Source organism: Schistocerca gregaria, chromosome 4 (genome assembly GCF_023897955.1).
Source record: "Schistocerca gregaria isolate iqSchGreg1 chromosome 4, iqSchGreg1.2, whole genome shotgun sequence".
Classification (NCBI taxonomy): Eukaryota; Metazoa; Arthropoda; class Insecta; order Orthoptera; family Acrididae; genus Schistocerca; species Schistocerca gregaria.
In genome coordinates this window covers 759,569,162-759,588,546 of record NC_064923.1, presented here as the reverse complement: position 1 = coordinate 759,588,546, position 19,385 = coordinate 759,569,162, and positions in this window count along the sequence as shown.

Here is a 19,385-nt window from a genome sequence, read left to right as displayed (position 1 = left end):
ATTGGGCGAAAATTTCACACAGACATAAACGTAACTACACCGAAAAAACCTTTAAAGGTAAATATTTAATATGAAAATACCGATGAACATGAAATAATACAGCGGTTCCGTCAACATAATACGAAATCTCATACTACTTTACCTTTTAACACGAAACTAAGATCGTTTAAGACGAAAGGATTTCACTTCTCGATGTAAAACTGAACTGTCCTATGTAGTCGCGACGTTGCACAGATTTATCGGTTTCTGTTTTTTCGTTAGGCAAAACAGAGTAAATAATGGCTGCTACTGTTCCTATGCATTTTGCGTTACGCCAGTGTCGGTTTTCAAAACTGGTGAAGGGTGGGTCGAAGTCGTTGAACTACGCATCGATATCAGAGCTGAAATAGGTTCGTGCTCGTTGCTATTAAACAGAGGTACTGAATTCTACTACTTATGTGCAACGGCGAGAAAATGGCCACGTTTCTACTTTGTTAGAATGTCCTACAGTATCACTGAATGAATTTATTGCAGTCGACATTAATGTGTGTATAATGCTGACTATGGCTGTAGCTACATAGGATCCGTACATCTCCCGAGCCGATGCAGAGGGAGCGTTATTACACGTCCGACGTCGTCCGTCGCGAGTGTCACAATGGCCTCAGTTAACGTCCGATCGCGAGGCAGTTGCAGGTGTGTTGCGCCGCTACTATCAGTGGCTCTCAAGATCATATTTTGTGTTGGCTTGTGCTGTAGAAGAACGTTCTCCTTAATAAGATTCTTAGAAAAACGACATGATCGCAACCATTCTAATGAAGATGGATCTGTGGGTGAGTTTTCTGAAAATAGCTAACCTTTACGAAATTACTGTATGACTACCAAAAGATTTGATCAAATTCTTGAAGACATAAGAAGCGACATAACTGGTTAACCTAACCTCAGGGTATGTACGCTCAAGGCAGTAGGAGATGTAGTAGCTTAGAAAAACAGGACGAAGAAGAAATACTTCGCCTACATTTTTCGAAAACTTTCATGTTGCTTTACCACAACCATCACCTTTCGAGCCATTGTTGACGATATGCCAAGTTACTGAATGAAATCTTAACTCTAAACGACAATTTTCACACGAAGAGAAATGTTTGAACTTCAGGCTATTGAGGCCTAGAAATTGCGTAAAATGGGTCTTCGGCATTATGACTGCGAAGAGAAGTTTAATGGAAAAAAAATGTACAGAAATTGAAACAGACAAAGCAGAGAGAATAGTGAAATCTATCTTCTTACTGGATCCCTTCTTCTGGTCAAGTTGTGCCACAAACTTCTCTTCTCCCCAATCTTATTCAATACTTCCTCATTAGTTATGTGATCTACTCATCGAGTGCACGAGTGCAATATATAAGAAAGTATTTTCTCAAAAACCAATATTATACTGTTGGTGAGTAACGCAACCAGCTGGTTGCGGTATTCAGCAAAATCATTAACGGCGGCGGAGTTCACGACATCCACATGGATAAAATAGTACTATATTACATGTAGACTTTCACTGTACAAGACCCTTTATCGCTAGAAGAGTAATATTTACAAGGAAATGGAATTGCTGTATTGCAGCAAAATTGGACGAGATAAAATTCATTGCTTTGCATGAGATTCATCTACGTCGAAAAATATGTCGGTTCCCTCAGTTTCATGTTTAAACATTTAGCCGAATACGAAGACAATACGTTTATCTGTAAGTGTGCGGCTTTTCTTACGCAATCGGACAGCAACACAGTGGCATTATCAGAGCAACACAGTGGCGTTATCAGCGTCACACGCTTAGGAAAAGCAGTCACGCAGGCTTAAAGACACGGACACAACATTTGCCAGAAGCATCTATAAAGGTGCAAGAAAAAAATTCTGCGTTGTCTTGTAAAGGTCGGCGACACACGCAGCAGTAAACGTGCACTGACACGCGGGGTGTGGGGTAGCCGGGACAAGCACTCGGCTGCCAGTCAGCTGGCGACCCCACATGTCCGCCAACACGGCCGCCGTAATCCCTGCCGCGATCCCCTGTGCGCGACGAGTGAGTAGTGACACGCGAATTTATGAATGGCGCTGGCTCGCCATTGTGAGCTGCCAGCGCTCGATTGTTTCATTGATTCAGGATTCAGGCGAGCGAAGCCATTACGGTGCCGGTCACGTTTCGCTATCTGTCTCTCCCTTTCTCTCTCCATCCGCGCCTCCGCCCGTCCCACGCCTCCCTTCTTCCGTATAGTCGTTTTTCCAATGACGTAACGTAACGTAACGTAAAGGCTATAATGTAGTAGTGACCTTGCACAGCCCCGTGCCCCGTGTTTACACTGGCTGTCCCACGCAAAGCCTCACTTGTTCGGGCGGAATAACAACGCGCTACAAGTCGTTTCGTGAGCTAACAGAACTTAGCTGCAACCGGAACGCGATGACACGACCGCACAACTGCTGCTACAGGTGTGAATAATGAACTTGAGGCTAGTATAATGCCTAATTTGTTCGACAGGATGGGCAATAGGGAACTTGATTTGTTGACTTTAACGCTGCTAAACAGTGCTTGCAGATAGTTTGCGTTAAACACTTTTACATACAATGGAAAAATCTCACTTCTTCTGTTCTTTACACGAAAGTGATACAAATGTTTCCTTTTTTCTAACCGTTAAAAGTCGCAAAATAACGAATGCCAACAAAGTTGCATATTTGCCCGTTAAAATATAATTATTGTCTCGTTATGAAAAATCAAGTTGCATTCTTACTTATTAAAGTATGTAGTGGCATTCTATGGTAAACTTAGGTAATTACTCTTTTCACTTTAGATATCTCTTGTCAGATATGCTAAGTGACAGTACAATTTCTAGCAAGCTGTGTCAACAATTGTTTTTCTACCACCACTTTCACTAGTTTTTAGGTATAAACCAGCGGACCCGGCAGTGCTTCGCAGTTGTTAAATACTTACTGGAATTGGATATACGTCCTAACTCCTTTTCAGCCCCCTCCCTCCCTCTTTCCAATTTCTCTTGTCCCTTCTCTTTGTCCATCTTCTTTCCTCCCCCTCTCTCTGCGCATCACCTTCTCCCCCTTCTCTCTGTCCATCACCACCTCCCCCTTATACCTCTTCCGCTCCTCTCTGCCCATCTCCTTCTTTCCCCTCTCTCTGTCCATTTCCTCCCTCCTTTCTGACTATCTCCTCTTCCCCCCTCCCCTCTCTCTCTGATCTTGAGCGTTGTTTCTTGTTATTACCAACGAATCCTCGATTGGGTATTGAAGTCGCTTTCAATGAATGAGTACATTGGTCCGGACCAATGGTATACGGGGTATGAACGACCTCATCTGCTGCCGGATCGTAGCTTCAATGACAGTAGTTCGCGTAGTTTTAACCTGCAAATGGGTAGGATTGCATAGTTTCGGACGACTCACAGTGCGTAGTAGTATTCTAATCATAAGCTGATTAGCCATCAATACAAGTTTCCTGTTTCCTGTTAAAAGGCAAGGGAGAAAATAAAACAGCACGTAGTTGTGTAAACAATTCTTGTTTAAAATTATATATAAGAAGAAAAACATATATGGAAGAAGCAGTAATCTGTCTAATTGCTGACATACCCTATGAACGTGGTTAAAACTGACTGCATGACAGAAAACGAAATCGAATATTTTGAGAGAACAGCATTTTCTTCCTCAAAGTCAGTTCGAATAGAAAACCTGTAGTTACTTGTTTAAAAAATATTCAGCCGATATTCGTCTACATATATGTTAGAGTACCGTGTAAAAATTTTAAGTAAATTGATCAAGGACTTTTCCACACTTTTGCTAACAACGTTTCCTCTTCGTATAGTACACATATATTTGAATATTACATAAATCACATTAAAAATGTGTAGCCTATGTCCGTCCGAACATTTATTAGAGTATACTGTAGGTTCTTCGGACAAGAACTTTCCAGACGTCGGTAACAACGCTAAAAAAGACTTTTTTTATATAGTAATATAGATATATCATTTGTATAAGAAAATGAAGCTACCATAACATTAATTTAGAAAACCAATTTAAAAGCGTTATACGTCCATTTTTATTGCCTCGATCAAAACCAGGTTATAATGTTTTAAAAATGATTGCCAAATAAATTTATAAGTACCGTTATCCACAAGATTCTATTCTTTGCACAAAACTAGATCGTGGCTGTCGTACCAGCACCCTCAGCACAATGTAGACGAGCTGTTCACTCTATCGCTTGTCTACTTCCATGTTTCCTTAATCAAAGTCAGATTGGCAGTTTTCATTCCGATATAACAACATTTTTTGTGAATGTAATCACTGTTCTTTAAAAATTTGTGCTAAAATACATATTTCATCCCACTGTTAAATAACTGAGAGGCACAGTGGGATTTTTGGCTACCTTACGTATTGTTGTGGGCTTGTACAATGCAGCTCTCCTATTCTGTGAAGCCCTACATACCTTAACTAATGCGACCTACATCTATTTCAATCTGCTTACCGTATCCAAGCCATTACTTATTCGATCTACTCATCTAACCTTCTGCATTCATCTATAGCACTAAATCTGAAAGGATTCTATTCTATCCCTGCCTGAACTATTTATTGTACACGTTTACTGTCATAAAAAAGACCTACTAGCACTTCTATTTACAATTAATATTTTGAAAGTTCTCTTCCACAGCAATGCTTTGCTGCTATTGCCTGTCCGCAATTTATATCCTCCCTAATTTGGCCGCCATGAGTTATTTTGCTGCGCAAATAGCAAAACTCATCGATTTCTTTTATAGTGTCTGATTTCCTACTCCTATCAGAAACAACTGACATAATTCTACGACATTCAGTTACCTTTGTTTTATTTTTCTTGATTTTCATCTTATAAGCTCTTTTCAAACGCTATCCATTGCGTTCGACTGGTTTTCCAAGTCCTTTGCTGCCTCTGTCAGAATTATTATACCATATCACAGTTAATAGCTTCTAGTAACACAGTAAAGTGACATTTGCTCATTTCGGTAGATAAAGTTACGGCCGTTAATCATTTACACAAATTTTAGATGCTTTTACACCTGTCTACATAAGTGCTTTGCACGTACGACATATTCCTTCGCGTTCCAGTCGCATATGGAGCGTGAGAAGGATGACTGCTCAAGTGCTCTTTGCGATCATACGGCAGAGACACATCGGGGGCTCAATATCCGCAGATCGTTTGCTTAATAGCGGCTCTAAAATTCTGAAAGGAAATTTTTGTGAGATAATTTGCGTCTGTCTTCAAGATTCGGCCAATTCGAATAGTTAAACAAAACCTGTGTCCGTCCTGTCGCCCTTCTTTGTATGCGTCCAACATCTCCTATTTAGTTCTATAAGGTATTAGGCGCAAGACACGTGACCATTATTCTACGATAAACGGCAAGGTTCCCAACATTCTTACCTGAGGCAATACAGGAGTTACCTTTACATCTATCGATGACTCTCCATCCAAGATAACACGCTGCGACTCTCTACCAAGAACTCCTCAAACCAATCAAAATTACTTCGCTTCACATCACATACGACTGTATATTCGATAATAAACGCGGGTGTGGTACTGAGTCAGATGATCTTTGACATACTGCATCTGTCTGACTACCTTGATCCATGAATTTCAAGATGTCACGTAACAAAACCAAAAGCTGCATTTCGCAAGACTTTTTTGCCGCAGTCCTTGCTGGTTGGCACGAAAGAGATCAGTCTGTACCTCCTTATCGTTGACTTCAGAATACGTCTAGAATTCTACAACAGATGGACATCGTCGAAACTGGGTGGTTGTTTTGTCGATAATATCTATTTTCTTCTTGCAGACACGTATGACCATAGCTTTTTTCCAGTCAGGGGGCACAGTGTTTTGTTCAAGCTACCTATGGTATACTGCTTTTAAGCTAACTCACCTGCAAAATCTGTATGAATCTGACAAGGATTCCATAGGATCCCAGAGCCATGTTTTATTTTATCGATTTTAGTTGTTTCTTAACGGTGCTGACACTAACAGCTATATCACTCATCTTTGTAAATGCTCTAAATAAACTGGGGCAGTATTTCTGTATCTCCCTCAGTACTGAAATATATGAAAACAAACTTCTACCTGAGTCTGGAAACATTTGAAAACGGTGTTCAGTATTTCTAAAACTAGAAATATCTATTATCTAAATTATCTGTGGTGCCACTGACAGGCTTCACATAAGAGTAAAATTTCTTTGGATTTTGTGGGATATTTTGATATAACAGTCATTGACGACTTAACACATTGCCATCTTGACAGCAAAACTTACAGGTTATTTGTGCCATTCGTTAACAAGATAATTAACGATGAAACTATTCCTGCCCCACTGGAGTCAGATTCATTACTACAAATTACACTGAAGCGCCAGACAACCTGGTTTAGGCATGTGTATTCGAATACAGATGTATGTTAACAGGCAGAATACGCCACTGCGGTCGGACACGCCAGTATAAGACAACAAGTGTCTAGCGCAATTGTTAGATGTGTTACTGCTGCTACAATCGCAAGACATCAAGATTTAAGTGAATTTGACCGTGGTGCTATAGTCGGTGCACGACACAGCATCTCCGAGATAGCGATGAAGTGGGCATTTTCCCGTACGACCATTTTACGATTGTATTGTGAAAAACAGGAATCCGGTAAAACATCAAATCTCCGACATCGCTGTGGCCGGAAAAACATCCTCCAAGAGCGGGACCAACGACGACTGAAGAGAATCGTTCCATATGACAGAAGTGCAACCCTTCCTCAAACTGCTGCGGATTTCAATGCTGTGCTATCAACAACTGTCAGCGTGCGAACCATTCAACGAAACATCACCTACACTCCAGGAAATGGAAAAAAGAACACATTGACACCGGTGTGTCAGACCCACCATACTTGCTCCGGACACTGCGAGAGGGCTGTACAAAAAATGATCACACGCACGGCACAGCGGACACACCAGGAACCGCGGTGTTGGCCGTCGAATGGCGCTAGCTGCGCAGCATTTGTGCACCGCCGCCGTCAGTGTCAGCCAGTTTGCCGTGGCATACGGAGCTCCATCGCAGTCTTTAACACTGGTAGCATGCCGCGACAGCGTGGACGTGAACCGTATGTGCAGTTGACGGACTTTGAGCGAGGGCGTATAGTGGGCATGCGGGAGGCCGGGTGGACGTACCGCCGAATTGCTCAACACGTGGGGCGTGAGGTCTCCACAGTACATCGATGTTGTCGCCAGTGGTCGGCGGAAGGTGCACGTGCCCGTCGACCTGGGATCGGACCGCAGCGACGCACGGATGCACGCCAAGACCGTAGGATCCTACGCAGTGCCGTAGGGGACCGCACCGCCACTTCCCAGCAAATTAGGGACACTGTTGCTCCTGGGGTATCGGCGATGACCATTCGCAACCGTCTCCATGAAGCTGGGCTACGGTCCCGCACACCGTTAGACCGTCTTCCGCTCACGCCCCAACATCCTGCAGCCCGCCTCCAGTGGTGTCGCGACAGGCGTGAATGGAGGGACGAATGGAGACGTGTCGTCTTCAGCGATGAGAGTCGCTTCTGCCTTGGTGCCAATGATGGTCGTATGCGTGTTTGGCGCCGTGCAGGTGAGCGCTACAATCAGGACTGCATACGACTGAGGCACACAGGGCCAACACCCGGCGTCATGGTGTGGGGAGCGATCTCCTACACTGGCCGTACACCTCTGGTGATCGTCGAGGGGACACTGAATAGTGCACGATACATCCAAACCGTCATCGAACCCATCGTTCTACCACTCCTAGACCGGCTAAGGGAACTTGTTGTTCCAACAGGACAATGCACGTCCGCATGTATCCCGTGCCACCCAGCGTGCTCTAGAAGGTGTAAGTCAACTACCCTGGCCAGCAAGATCTCCGGATCTGTCCCCCATTGAGCATGTTTGGGACTTGATGAAGCGTCGTCTCACGCGGTCTGCACGTCCAGCACGAACGCTGGTCCAACTGAGGCGCCAGGTGGAAAAGGCATGGCAAGCCGTTCCACAGGACTACATCCAGCATCTCTACGATCGTCTCCATGGGAGAATAGCAGCCTGCATTGCTGCGAAAGGTGGATATACACTGTACTAGTGCCGACATTATGCATGCTCTTTTGCCTGTGTCTACGTGCCTGTGGTTCTGTCAGTGTGATCATGTGATGTATCTGACCCCAGGAATGTGTCAATAAAGTTTCCCCTTCCTGGGACAATGAATTCACGGTGTTCTTATTTTAATTTCCAGGAGTGTATATTGGCTTTCGGACCCGAAGGCTCACTCGTGTACCCTTGATGACTGCACGACACAAAGCTTTACGCCTCGCCTGGGCCCTTCAACACCGACGTTGGACTGTTGATGACTGGAAACACGTTGCCTGGTCGGACGAGTCTCGTTTCAAATTGTATCGAGCGGATGGACGTATACGGGGATGGAGAAAACGTCATGAATCCATGCACCCTGTATGTCAGGAGGGGACTGTTCAAGCTTGTGGAGGCTTTGTAATGGTGTGGAGCATGTGCAGTTGGAGTGTTATGGGACTATTGATACTTCTAGATATGACTCTGACACAAGTACGTAAACATCCTGTCTGATCATCTGCATCCATTAAAGTCCATTGTGCATTCCGACGGACTTGGGTAATTCCAGCAGGACAATGCGACACCCCACACGTCCAGAATTGCTACAGAGTGGCTCCAGGAACACTCTTCTGAGTTTAAAAACTTCCGCTGGGCACCAAACTCACCAGACATGAACATTATTGAGCATATCTGGGATGTCTTGCAACCTGCTGTTCAAAAGAGATCTCCAACTCCTCGTACTCTTGCGGAATGGACAGCCCTGGAGGATTCATGGTGCCAGTTCCCTCCAGAAATACTTCAGACATTAGTCGAGCCTATGCCACGTCGTGTTGCGGCACTTCTGCGTGCCCGTGGGGGGCGCTACGCGAAATTAGGCAGGTGTACCAGTTGCTTTGTCTTTTCAGTGCGGTAACACGTATGAACATGACCGTCGCTACGCTAGCACTGCAGGATGAAGAGAAAAACAGTCCCCCTTTCCACCCTCCCATTACTTGCTGCTCATCCTGTCTCATGTGATATTGCTACATTGACATACTTTAGCATTGTACTAATTCACTTGTTTGGAGAGTGAAATATATACACATTATAAAAATGTATGTATATATGTATATATGTGTGCGTGCGTGCGTGCGTGTGTGTGTGTGTGTGTGTTTCACATCTCTATCTAAACCAAATTTGGTATATATATTCCCTGCTGCCAGGCAACAATCGCTCTTGGGGTAAGAACCAGATATCTTTCAGGAGATATGACGTCATAAACAATGGGATGTTTGAAAACTGCTGCATTATGCGTGACGTTAAATTTATTATTTCTGTGGTGCTAACACTACTCGCAAAATATTTCGCAGACAGTATCCACATACATATGTTTTTGGATAGGGTCCGCCTTTAGCAAAACACAGTTTTGTTTTATAACCCAAACATGTTTCACTGCAGTTGCAGCATCCTCAGTGGGCTTTTATTTTCCATCTGTTAAAGATAAAGAACGTTCTTTGTTGTTTTGTATACATGTAGCTATTAGTTTTTTTTAAAAAAATGTAATTATAGATATTTGAAAAAAACACATAAATTATGAAAATTCATACCTTTTTACCACCACTGAGGATGCTGCAACTGCAGTGAAACATGTATGGGTTATAAAACAAAACTGTGTTTTGCTAAAGGCGGACCCAATCCAAAAACATATGTATTGTTAAAGCACACACTGCTTGCTCAATATACAGATTGAATAACGTCGGTGAGAGGCTACAACCCTGTCTCACTCCCTTCCCAACAACTGCTTCCGCTTCATGCCCCTTGACTCTTATAACTGCCATCTGGTTTCTGTACAAATTGTAAATAACCTTTCGCTCAATGTATTTTACCCCTGCCACCTTCTGAATTTGAAAGAGAGTATTCCAGTCAACATTGTCATAATCTACATCTACATCTACATGACTACTCTGCAATTCACATTTAAGTGCTTGGCAGAGGGTTCATCGAACCACAATCATACTATCTCTCTACTATTCCACTCCCGAACAGCGAGCGGGAAAAACGAACACCTAAACCTTTCTGTTCGAGCTCTGATTTCTCTTATTTTATTTTGATGATCATTCCTACCTATGTAGGTTGGGCTCAACAAAATATTTTCGCATTCGGAAGAGAAAGTTGGTGACTGAAATTTCGTAAAAAGCTCTCGCCGCGACGAAAAACGTCTATGCTGTAATGACTTCCATCCCAACTCGTGTATCATATCTGCCACACTCTCTCCTCTATAACGCGATAATACAAAACGAGCTGCCCTTCTTTGCACCCTCTCGATGTCCTCCGTCAATCCCACCTGGTAAGGATCCCACACCGCGCAGCAATATTCTAACAGAGGACGAACGAGTGTAGTGTAAGCTGTCTCTTTAGTGGACTTGTTGCATCTTCTAAGTGTCCTGCCAATGAAACGCAACCTTTGGCTCGCCTTCCCGACAATATTATCTATGTGGTCCTTCCAACTGAAGTTGTTCGTAATTTTAACACCCAGGTACTTAGTTGAATTGACAGCCTTGAGAATTGTACTATTTATCGAGTAATCGAATTCCAACGGAGTTCTTTTGGAACTCATGTGGATCATCTCACACTTTTCGTTATTTAGCGTCAACTGCCACCTGACACACCATACAGCAATCTCTTCTAAATTGCTTTGCAGCTGATACTGGTCTTCGGATGACCTTACTAGACGGTTATTTACAGCATCATCTGCGAACAACCTAAGAGAACTGCTCAGATTGTCACCCAGGTCATTTATATAGATCAGGAACAGTAGAGGTCCCAGGACGCTTCCCTGGGGAACACCTGATATCACTTCAGTTTTACTCGATGATTTGCCGTCTATTACTACGAACTGCGACCTTCCTGACAGGAAATCACGAATCCAGTCGCACAACTGAGACGATACCCCATAGCTCCGCAGCTTGATTAGAAGTCGCTTGTGAGGAACGGTGTCAAAAGCTTTCCGGAAATCTAGAAATACGGAATCAACTTGAGATCCCCTGTCGATAGCGGCCATTACTTCGTGCGAATAAAGAGCTAGCTGCGTTGCACAAGAGCGATGTTTTCTGAAGCCATGCTGATTACGTGTCAATAGATCGTTCTCTTCGAGGTGATTCATAATGTTTGAATACAGTATATGCTCCAAAACCCTACTACAAACCGACGTCAATGATATAGGTCTGTAGTTAAATGGATTACTCCTACTACCCTTCTTGAACACTGGTGCGACCTGCGCAATTTTCCAATCTGTAGGTACAGATCTATCTTTCTCTAAGTCTAAAAACGCTAGAAACGTAGGTTTGCCTTTCCTTAATCTTTCTTCTAAGATAAGTCGTAAGGTCAGAATTGCCTCACGTGTTCCAGTATTTCTACGGAACCCAAACTGATCTTCCCTGAGGTCGGCTTCTACTAGTTTTTCATTCGTCTGTAAAGAATTCGTGTTAGTATTTTGCAGCTGTGGCTTATTAAACTGATAGTTCGCTAATTTTCACATGTGTCAACACCTGCTTTCTTTAGGATTGAAATTATTATATTCTTCTTGAAGTCTGAGGGTATTTCGCCTGTTACATACATCTTTCTCACCAGATGGTAGAGTTTTGTGTTGTCTACTCCGGGGGCCTTGTTTCGACTCAGGTCTTTCAGTGCTCTGTCAAACTCTTCACGCAGTATCGTATCTCCCATTTCATCTACATCTACATGCTCTTCCATTTCCACAATATTGTCCTCAACTACATCGCCCTTGTATAGACTCTCTATATACTCCTTCCACCTTTCTGCTTTCCCTTCTTTGCTTAGAACTGGGTTTCCATCTGAGCTCTTGATGTTCATACAAGTGGTTCTCTTATCTCCAAAGGTCTCTTTAATTTTCCTGTAGGCAGTATCTATCTCACGCCTAGTGAGATAAGCCTCTACATCCTTACATTTGTCCTCTAGCCATGCCTGCTTAGCCATTTTGCACTTCCTGTCGATCTCATTTTTGAGACGTTTGTCTTCCTTTTTGCCTGCTTCATTTATTACATTTTTATATTTTCTCCTTTCATCAATTAAATTCAATATTTCTTCTGTTACCCAAGGATTTCTACTGGCCCTCGTCTTTTTACCTACTTGATCCTCTGCTGCCTTCACTACTTCATCCCTCAAAGCTACCCATTCTTCTTCTATTGTATTTCTTTCCCCCATTCCTGTCAATTGTTCCCTTATGCTCTCCCTGAAACTCTGTACAACCTCTGGTTCTTTCAGTTTATCCACGTCCCATCCCCTTAAATTCCCACCTTTTTGTTGCAGTTTCTGCAGTTTTAATATACAGGTCATAACCAATAGATTGTGGTCAGAGTCCACATCTGCCCATGGAAATGTCTTACAATTAAAACCTGGTTCCTAAATCTCTGATACCTTATAGTATCTCCAGGGTTCTTCCATGTATACAACCTTCTTTCATGATTCTTAAACCAAGTGTTAGCTGTGATTAAGTTGTGCTCTGTGCATAATTCTACAAAGCGGCTTCCTCTTTCATTTCTTAGCCTCAATCCATATCCACCTACTACGTTTCCTTCTCTCCCTTTTCCTACACTCGAATTCCAGTCACCCATGACTATTAAATTTTCATCTCCCTTCACTATCTGAATAATTTCTTTTATTTGATCATACATTTCTTCAATTTCTTCGTCATCTGCAGAGCTAGTTGGCATATAAACTTGTACTACTGTAGTAGGCGTGGGCTTTGTGTCCATCTTGGCGACAATAAGCCTGTATTCACTTGACCTGAAGTCTTGCTCGTCCTGCCACCGAACTCCACTAATTCCCACTGTATCTAACTTTATCCTATCCATTTCCCTTTTTAAATTTTCTAACCTAGCTGCCCGATTAAGAGATCTGACATTCCACGCTCCGATCCGTAGAACGCCAGTTTTCTTTCTCCTGATAACGACATCCTCTTGAGTAGTCCCCGCCCGGAGATCCGAATGGGGGACTATTTTACCTCCGAAATATTTTACCCAAGAGGACACCATCATCATTTAATCATACAGTAAAGCTGCATGCCCTCGGGAAAAATTACGGCAATAGTTTCCATTGCTTTCAGCCGTTCGCAGTACCAGCACAGCAAGGCCGTTTTGGTTATTGTTACAAGGCCAGATCAGTCAATCATCCAGACTGTTGCCCTTGCAACTACTGAAAAGGCTGCTGCCCCTCTTCAGGAACCACACGTTTGTCTGGCCTCTCAACAGATACCATTCCGTTGTGGTTGCACTTACGGTACGGCTATCTGTATCACAGCGACACGCAAGCCTTCCCACCAACAGCAAGGTCGATGGTTCATGGTTCCTATGAGGTGAAAAAACTGGAGGGTCGCTGGGCCAAGTGTATACCCCTCAGAGACGACAATGTCGAGAAGAAAGGTGAGTTTTTTTCAAGACTTACCACACCACCGTCGTAGATTTTAAAAATGATTACGAGAACATTTATAATTACCAACACAAATAAAAACAGTGAATAACATTAATACTGACACTATTAATAAGAAACAACAATATTGATTATTGTATCCATATTTGAAGCCTTGTGTAGTATCCTCAAAACAGAAGTGATAATGAAAGAAAATACTGAAATGGCCGTGCCAATAGCTGTTAAGAGAGAATAGCATTTCAGTAGAGGAGTATGTGACTTGGGGGAGAGGGTGTTTACAAGAATGAGCTGCTGATATGTATATGGAAGAAATATCTATTGTGAAGGAAGAGGACCATTAGCTGTCATTTGAAGTTTGAAAGGAATGTAAGTTCTCTGTTGTTTGAGGAAGATCGTTCCTAAGTCGGGTTCCTCATTCAAAAAATAAATTTGAGAAGATAGCTAGCTGTGTGTATATAAAGCATTTTACGTTGCTGAGAACGAGTAATACCGCTGTGCTGTTCAGATAGTAGAGCATAGGGTTGAAGAGAAATAAGAGGGACTGCAGTGATGGAGAAGACAATGGAGCAAACACGGAGTATGACATACACTTATTGGTAGGTAGCCATATGATGTTCGTTCGTAGGCAGAAGTGATGTGGTCAAAATAGCAAACGTTACTAATTTATCCCTAAGAAGCAATCTGTGCCAGTTCTAGCTGTCGCGAGTTTTCGTACGAATGACCTTGAAGAATCGGAGCATTATAATTGAGATGAAGAGTGATAGTCATTTTACGAGTTTGTTTTCAAGCTCGAAAGAAAATACTTTTAATGAAACTGGACACTGATGAGTGATATATATAGCTCGATGCACATGAGGACTCAGAGTCTTTACGATGTAGTATGTGCCTGTAAACTACATCTGGTGGTTCTCTTATTGTTTCGATTGGTTCGTAATCTAGTACGCTGGGATACTACGATTCGGCTACAGCGCAGAAGTAGTTTTCATGAGAGTAGCGTATCGTTGCTCACGCTCGTGGAAATGAACGCGGCTATTAATTAGGCCGACGCCGGCGCCGCGGTGCCCGGGCAGCGACTCGCTCGCTCCTCGCACCTTTGTTCCGCGCCGCGCCGCGCCGCGCCGCGCAGGGGCTTTGCAATTGATTGAGGGAGCCGGGTGGCGCTGGGGCGCAGGCGCCGGCCGGCCGCTGCGACGCCCAACTTGTAAACTCGCCCGCGCTCGCCGTTTTATTACCATAATGGGAGTTGCCAACTTATCTCACAAGTACATCTGGCTTTTCAAGTTCAAGGCAACACGCGCAACACAAACATTTGCTCCCTGTCTTTCTCTCTCGCGCTAGTCTGTGTGTGTGTGTGTGTGTGTGTGTGTGTGTGTGTGTGCGCCCCTGTTGTGTTGTATCACAGCAGATAAGAACAGATGCAGACGCTCGAATAAATGGCCCACCGTGGCTACTGCCAACTTTCATCAAAGTGAGTAGTTTGAATTCAAATTTAGATCGATTTAAATATCAGCTGTACGTGATGAAGAAGAGAATACAAGGACATTCATGCTGTACTAATTAAGATAACTGATGGCCTGAAATATGTTGAACGCATCCGCGAGGTCATAATAGTCACACCACCAGCTTTAGCAAATCATTTGATGGCGTTAACATTGGCATGCTCCACAAAAAAATGCGACACCTAAAATTGTCTGTGGGAATCAAAAGCCGTTCTGGAAGCATGTTCTCTCAGAACTACCATAGGGATCAGTTCTAGGCCCACTATTGTTCTCCATATCTCATCGATTCTACCCTCGTGTAACTATGTCTACGCCGACGACCTACAGCCTCATTTATTTATGCATCTTTTTCGACTAACATGATTAAGGTCTTCAAGTCCGTTCTTCCATCTAACTAGACAATCTTATTGAGTCACCATTGCAATCTGTACGGTACATATGTGTGACAGTAATAATAATATGTAGTAACGAATATACGGAATTTAAGAAACGTTAGCCGTATTAACATTAAGTTAAGCAATTTCCCCATTAAGTTTTTGTCAGATGTATGTAATGACATCTAACGGAAACGTCTGGCAGCGGTACAGAAGGAATCAATGTAGAGAAGAAGCTGAAATCTAACAAACGCTAAGAGGAAAGCTACAGTGATGGCAACAGTTAAAAATTTAATCTCCTCTTGAATGCAGAGTGGATTTGGATAAGACACAGGTTACAGGGTAATTTGTCTCAAACTCATATGGCTGAAATAAGGAATGAGATGCCAATATGCTGGACATATCCATCTGGTATTGCAGTTACGGATGATGATATCTTTACTGCCCTCGTCCAGATGAATGACGATCTGCTTTCAAAGATCAGATGGATGCAAAACCTGCAACTTAAACGAAATGCTAAAAAGTCCCAACTAATTTTAGTATCCCATCAGAAATTAATTAGGCCCGAATTCGGTGAACAATTGCATCCTATTCTTCGCGACAATGTCCCAATACCATATCAGAAAACGGTGGAGAAATTGTGTGTAATTCTCGACAAGCAGCCCAACTGGACAGAAAATACCGTCGTTTCTAGCAAGAAAACTTCTCTTTGCCTATACAGGTTGTAAACGATAACTGTTTACGATGTACCATAGTGGTATCAGAGAATTTGAGGCTCAATACACCCTACTGTATGTGCTGTTATCGGGCACGGGATGAGATGGTTGCTGCTCGTAAGCAGCCAGGACCTACCCTGACTACCGTCAAATGAGTGGAAGCTGCTGCAAATGTGTGTGTTTGTGGGGTACTGAGAGCCGTGTACCAGAGATACCAAAGGCACTTCAAGCAATATTCCCTCCTGTGGATCCTGTCTTTTCTGCAGCAAAAGCTGGAGCTGTCGCCAATTGTCCATTTGACTGCGAGTGGTATGTCAGTAGTGTGTATAGGCTTCTTGTACAGAGCAGAGAGGGACCAGGGAGAACTTGTCGCCCCATCCACCTAACGTGCAAGTTCGAGGTGCTGTCTTCCACTGAACCTAAAACTGAGGCATTGAGACTAACTTCACCTGTTTGGAAACCTGTTGTGTCCCGTGTGAAGAAAAGGCGAATGCAAATTGGTAGAGGTCTGTTAACCGCCTGTAGTTTGAACGTACAGCGAATAATGGTACCCTTTAGGGAAGTGGCCCAAGGGAAGGGAAGGAACACCAATAGCGCTTATGGTGTATACTGCGGGGCCTCATTCAACATTCTGAATAGGCTATCCAGGCAACCACTGAGGTAAAAGGCTGTGATTAACGGCAGTTTGTAGTACACGTTGGGACCAACGATGCCAGCAGTTCCCTGTTGCCCAGGCATCACTTCAGCGATTAACACAGAAGACTCACAATATCAGCTCTGCTCACGGAGTTTCGACGCAGCTTACAATCTGCAACATATCGCCAGAACACATCATGGCCTTCTTGGTCTGAGTCGAGTGGGAACCTTGAACCAGAGACTGCAAAGGCTCTGGACAAGCTAGGCAGTGACTTCCTAGACTTGCGCCGCTGGCTTGAGAACTGTAAGGTCACCGAGAATGGGTCAGGTGTGCACTACACATCAGAGGCTGCTACCCACGTAGCTGACTGTGTGTGAGATGCACACGAGGATCTTTTAGATTATCGATTCTCCATATAATCCAAATAATGAGAGCTGCAAGAGACCTAGAAACGTCAGCGTAAGGTCGAAAGAAATGTCACGCACAGGGAGAGTATTAAAATCCTAGTGGTTTACTGCAGTAGCATTAGCAATAAAGTGCCAGAGGTTGAAGTGCTCTTAAAAGCACTAAATATCACAGATACAGAACGCTTGTTATACCCTGAAGTTGACAGCACTGAGATTTTTGGGGGAAATTTAAGTGTATATCGAAAGGATTGACTAATGAGTAATGGGAGTGGTGTATTTGTCGCAGCGGACAGGAAACTTAAGTCCACCGAGATACCAAATGAAGGATTGGTTGGGCAAAGCTCACTATCAAGGGCGGGCTTAAAATTGCAACTAGATCCCTCCAGAGTCTCCTCCAGGTACAACTGAAAACTTTAGAGGAAACGTCAGCTCGCTCGCACGTAGTGCCCCGCTCATACTGCAATCACCGGAGGAGACTTAATATCTAACAATCAATTGGCCCAGTTGCTGTCTTGTTAGTAGTGCGGGTGTAACAAGACATCATGTGAGACGTTAGTATATGTGATTGTTTGCGACTCCATTAAACGGCAGATTTAACATAGGCAAGCCCGTAGGGTAATATAGTTACTTCAACTATCACTATGCATCTTCACTTTTTATGGTTGTCACGCAGTTCAAGAAAAATTATATCAGTTGCTTGATCCAGCGGCGGTCGGCGGTGTTCTGCAGTCAAGGGGGATTTCAACGTTTACAGAACAATGCTGAAATAGAGTCCTCAGCCTTTTGTATGTCGCTTCGTCGCACAACCCTTATGAAGCTGTAGGAAAGGTATTGGTTCAACATCCTGGCGCGCCGCTTCTGATGCCAATTCCAAGGACAATGTCACCTGCATACGTGCACGTAATCCTTTCGCAACTCCCGTACGGCCGGCTCCCTTTGATACACAGCGAAGTCACAACAATAGTTTAGTCTTTGTCTGTGGACAAAGAAGACACGTGGTGGATTGCTGATTCTACATTCAGTTTTACTCGACAGAGCTATTGTAGCAGACTCCGAAGAATGCAGTGATGCTGTAATCTAGGTGCGTACATCTATACTTATGCTATCGTGCCAAATACATCAGTAGAAGAAAAACCAAATACTTTTTTATTCATTAGGAGAAAAAGAAAAAAGTGTGAAATTTCAAGGTCGAAAAGATGTCCGCTCTATGAATTAGGACCTTCTCATATCACATGAGATGCAACACAGCGCCATATGCAGTCACAGAATTATGAACGCTGCAGTTCAGTATGGGTGCGCGACAATGTGACAAACTGGACAGATCAGGACTGGCCAAGTTGAGGGTGGTTTTGGGGGAATCGCCAAATTTCACGTAGACGTATACTGACCCTGAGTTACACTTTTCCCAATCAACTCACGGAAGTAGGTTACAAAACTCACTGTTCAACTTCAGTCATGTCAGTCTATATTAAAATAGAAACCATGAAACTAAGCATTAAAGACATTAACATGATCAGCTGTGAAGTTCTGTAAGCAAATAAAGCGTCATCAGAGTTGAAGCAGCGTTTTTGAAGTGTATTCACTGTGACAAACTGCCTGTTGGTTTCTGTGTCGTCTTTTTCGGCCGACGTTTGATTGATGACTTTTCTGACGTTTCGGCAGCACGAGTGGCCGGCACTGTCGAAGCTTCGCCCTCCATTGGTGGTGGTGGCGATGGCCTGGAATAGAGCTCGCGGTCGCAGATTGTATGTACCTGGACGCCAACGTCCAAGGGCTTTCCCGTAGCCATTTCCGGTGCGGTTCTCCTCTCGCTACCAGCTACGGTCACTCGCTGCAGCTCGAGAATCCAGAACCGCACCGGAAATGACCACGGAAAAGACTTTGGACGTTGGCGTCCAGGTACATACAATCTGCGACCGCGAGCTCGACTCCTGGCCACCACCAGCTATGGGGGGGGGGGGGGGGGGGGGGGGGGGGGGGGGGAGCGAAGCTTCGACAATGCCAGCCACTTGTGCTGGCAAAACGTCAGAAAAATCCTCAGCCAAACGTCGGCCGAAGAACCCGAGACAGAAGCCAATAGGCAGTTTGTCAACAAGTGGCCACGAAAGCCTTAACAATTTTGTAAGTTCTTAATTATTCATGACTCCTCTTTCCTCATATTTTGATTATATGCATATGAGACAAATTTGACAAGCTTATCTTATTGATTTGGGTAAAACAAATTTTGTTGCTGATTGA